Below are 4,393 nucleotides of genomic sequence, written 5' to 3'. Positions count from 1 at the left end.
CCCCCCCCAGCCGTCCTGAGCCCCAGAGCCCTTTCCCTAGAACCTCGTGGAGGGGAGGTGCTGCTTCTCCAGCCGGTGAGGATCCGCGCCCCCACCACTCGGATGCGGACGGGAACCCAGGTGAGGCGGGGGCCCCTCCGGCCCCTCCTCCGCTGCTGGCGGCTGAGCAGCCTCCTGGCAGATCTCGGGCTCCGAGCTCTGGTTCAGGATGAGCCTGGGGGGGAGGCACTGCTAGGTCGCTGGGTCCTCTCCTGCTCCACCCCTGCTGCCTCGGGGGTCAGACTGGGCGTCAGGAAGGAGCCCCCCCCGCTGTCTCTGGGGTCAGACTGGGCGTCAGGAAGGAGCCCCCCAACCCTGCTGTCTCTGGGTCAGACTGGGCGTCAGGAAGGAGCCCCCCAACCTTGCTGTCTCGGGTCAGACTGGGCGTCAGGAAGGAGCCCCCCAACCTTGCTGTCTTGGGTCAGACTGGGCGTCAGGAAGGAGCCCCCCAACCTTGCTGTCTCGGGTCAGACTGGGCGTCAGGAAGGAGCCCCCCCCTGCTGCCTCGGGGGTCAGACTGGGCATCAGGAAGGAGCCCCCCAACCTTGCTGTCTCGGGTCAGACTGGGCGTCAGGAAGGAGCCCCCATTTCCTGCTCCGGGCCGCACGGGCATCTGTTTCCTCGCTCCCTGCGCAAAGCCCCTGGCATAGTGTTTACCCCTCTCCAGTTCTGTGTTGGCACAACTGTGGAGTGACGCCTGTGGCCCCCTCCCCCCGAGTCTGTCACCTTCCCGCACCTGGGCCAGCGCCTGGCGGGAACAGGCAGTAACGTCAGCATAGCGGGTACTCGGGCTTCTGTGAAGTGACTCATTCGTTATGGAGCCGTGAGGCGGCCCCCGGCGCCGGGCTCTGCGGACACGTAGGAAGCTGACGGCCTCGCCCAGGGCCGCACGGCTCGTCACGCCGGAACTGGAGGTGCGGGTGAGGGGCCCGGGAGCCCCACCTGCGCCCACCCCGCGTGAGGGGGACCCCCTGGCAGATTGAGAAAGAGGTCAGGGCAGGGCGGGGCACCCGCTGCACCAAGGAGGTGGGAAAGCAGCCGGGCCGTCGGAGGTGCCCCAGGGCTTGGGGGGGGCTCTTGGCCGCAGGACTCGGGTCAGGGCCTGTTTACACCCCTGGAGCACCAGCAGCCAGGACCTGTCTCCTTCGGCAGTGCCGTGCCGGGCCTCACCTCCTCTGGTCTGTCACCAGGCAGGACATCCTGGACGTGCGCGGGCGGCACCACCCGGCACCCACCCACCCAGACCCCTCCTCGGGGTGCGCTGGTGTCCGGGGCGGGGAGGGCTCTCCCCGTACTTCTGCACATCAGGTCTGCACCCTCCCTCCCAGCCTGGTCCCGGCCCCATCCTGCTCTCTCTCCAGGCTCCTCGGGTCACCATCTCCCAAACGCTGCCCCCACACTGCCCCCCACCCCCCAGTGTCTTCCCTCCGTTCCCAGGCCTCTCGTGACCAGGAAAATGGGTGCCTAGCTCTGCCTCCGCCCAGTCCGGGGCAGCCCGCAGCCCTTTCCACTTTAGCACGTTCTTGCTAAGCGCTAGGGAAGGGCTTTGTAGGTAACTCACTTCAGAAGGCCTTGTGGAACGTTCCAGAACATCATGGACACTTGGTCAGGGCCCCTAGTCTGTAACTTCTGACTCCATTCTGAGGTGATGCCTGGCATCCCCGGGGCTTTTCTTGATTTACCCCCAGGGGTCAAACTCCCCTCCGCTTTGCCCTTCTTAGAGGGACCTGGCCTCTGTTCAGCCCTCAGGGCTGACCCAGTAGCTCCCAGCCCCCTCTTTGTGCTGACGGCCCAGACGCGGGAAGGGACGTGCGTCTTGCCCAGGGAGCCAGTGGGGAAATGGAACAATGAGACAGGTTTCCAGCCCTGGTGACTCGAGTCTCCCACCCCTGGGGCCTGCAGGAAGCAAGCGTGGGGTGGCTTTAGGGATTCTTCTTGCCTTATCTGTGCACCATGGGGAGGGTCCTGTCCCCGGTGCTGGGGGGCTTCCTCAGACTGTTCCCCTAGCACAGACATCCCATACGTGAGGGGCTCTTCGGGGAAACTCTGCCGAGTCTACTCACCACCCACTCCACACCCTCAAGGCTCTGAGAAGGCCTGCTCACTGGGGTTGACCCAACATTGCCCACATGCACCCACGAGCCTCGTGACACCCCGCCTCCCGCACTCATGCGGGCTTAGCAGCCCCTGGTCAGAGCGGGGAGGCGACGCCCTTTGAGACCAGGCAGGCGGCTGTCAGGGGGACCGGAGCCCCCTGACCTCGCTGAGAATGCGTTTGGGGTCTTTCCCAGGCTTTGCTCCAGCTCCAGTCACAGTACAACTTTGCCATGAACGTGCAGGGCCGGGTGAAAGGCCGGTCCAGGCTGAGGGTGGTGGTCAAGGCTGTGGACCCCCCCACCGGACAGCTGCACGGCCGCGCCAGGGAGCTCACTGACGAGATCTAAATCCAGGTAAAGGGCAGGTGGGCGGCAGCCCCTCCCCGCAGGGGCATTTGGGCACACATCGTCCCTTCGGCCACCCCGTACCTGATGAGTTCTCAGGAGTCGGGGAGCCCGGAGCTGGGGCTGCCTGAGAGCGCAAGATGGAGAAGAGTGGCTGGCAGGCGGGAATGGCATGCACGGAGGCCTGGAGGTCCGAAGTAGCTTGATGTACTCCCCAAGTAGCAGATAACTCTGAGCGTGGAGTCTGAGGCACCTTCGTGGGAGGAAGAAGCTGGAAGATCCTCTGGGTGGGACGTGAATTGAATTGTCAGTGTTTGTTTCGCAAACACTCACAGATCGCGTAACGGAGGCCGGCCTGCCTTTCCCCAGTTCCCAGCGTGGCCTCCCCCGTGAGGTGCCCCACGAAGCCTGCGCGGCAGCCTGCTGCCTGCGGATGAGCCTGAGGCCCTGGGGGTGCGGGTCAGGGTGTCCCCTCCAGGTTGCAGTGAGTGGCTGGGGGGGTCCTGAAAGGCCTGGAGGGCTGTGCGGTGTGTATGACCTGGGAGACAGTGTGCCCATCGATTCTCAGATGGAAACAGCCTCGGAGAGGGAGGGGCCTGCTCCAGCCCCAGAGGCGCAGCCCTGGGTCGGGACTGGAAGCGCAGCAGTTCTTCTCCGGCCGAGGCCTCGGCGCCTGCGTCTCTCTCTCCAATCTGCCCTCCTCCCTCTCCTGCCCGTGTGGCCCTCAGTAAAACTCGGGAGGTGACAGGTTCCTTCTAATGAGCATTTTTAGCTTCAAGAGCCCATTCTGCCCACCTGGGCCCCAGTAACCTTGGGGATGCCTTAAATTGCAAAGAAAAATTGGGGCACCTGGGTGGCTCAGTTGGCTAAGTGTCCGTCTTCGGCTCAGGTCATGATCTCACAGTTCGTGGGTTCAGCTTGGAGCCTGGAGCTGCTTCAGATTCTGTGTCTCCCTCTCTCTTTTCCCCTCCTCCACTCACACTCTGTCTCTCTCTCTCTCAAAAATATATAAATGTTGGGGCGCCTGGGTGGCTCAGTCGGTGAAGCATCCGACTTCGGCTCAGGTCATGATCTCACGGTTCGTGGGTTCGAGCCCCGCGTCGGGCTCTGTGCTGACAGCTCAGAGCCTGGAGCTGCTTCAGATTCTGTGTCTCCCTCTCTCTCTGACCCTCTCCTGTTCACACTGTCTCTCTCTCTCTCTCTCTCTCAAAAACATATAAACATTAAAAAAATTGCAAGGAAAAATTGAAAGCAGCCCCTGAACATGGGAAAAGAAACAGATTCATGCCCCCTCTTCAAGAAGAAATAAACCATTTTCTAACCCAGGTGCCTACCTAGTTGGGGGTAAAGATTTTCAAAGAAAGAAACCCTCACTTACCAGCCCCTCACGTTGGCCTGCACATGTGTGTACAAACACACACACACACACTCACACATGTGCACACACAGAGACACACACGTGTGCACACACAGACATAAACACACCCAGACACGTAACATACATACTCATGCAGAGGCGCAGACACGTGTACACACACACAGACACAGACACACACACACACACACAGGTACACGTTCTTCCCAGTTAAAAATAAAATGAAATCATGTCTGGCACCTTCTCATCAGATTAAAGACGGGGCTTCTCAGCCTTCAAATTCTGTGACCTCACATGAGTCACAAGCATCTTTGTGCCTCGGTTTCCCTAGCCGATAGCAGTTGGAGGTTTGAGTATGTCAGACGCTTAGCGATGCTGGATTCAGCCACAGATGTATTTGATTTGGCTCATTCAGTGCTGCAAAACCATTTTTATCTGTTGCCAACATTTAAAAATAGGAAGATGTATAAAAATCCAATAGGCAGCTTGTCCTGAAGATACACGGCATTTTGCCACGTGCCCAAATCTGCAGGAGATG

At 60.7% G+C, this 4,393-nt stretch overlaps 1 pseudogene; it reads left to right on the top strand.

Annotated features, from left to right (window-relative positions):
- LOC144238890 (nuclear pore membrane glycoprotein 210-like) overlaps window positions 1–4,393 on the top strand; it is a 69,755-nt pseudogene that overhangs the window by 49,436 nt on the left and 15,926 nt on the right.

The sequence above is a fragment of the Crocuta crocuta genome, unplaced genomic scaffold (genome assembly GCF_008692635.1).
Source record: "Crocuta crocuta isolate KB4526 unplaced genomic scaffold, BGI_CrCroc_1.0 scaffold157, whole genome shotgun sequence".
Classification (NCBI taxonomy): domain Eukaryota; kingdom Metazoa; phylum Chordata; class Mammalia; order Carnivora; family Hyaenidae; genus Crocuta; species Crocuta crocuta.
The sequence above is the reverse complement of the archived record's forward strand: the minus strand, read 5'-3'. Positions and strand labels throughout refer to the sequence as shown.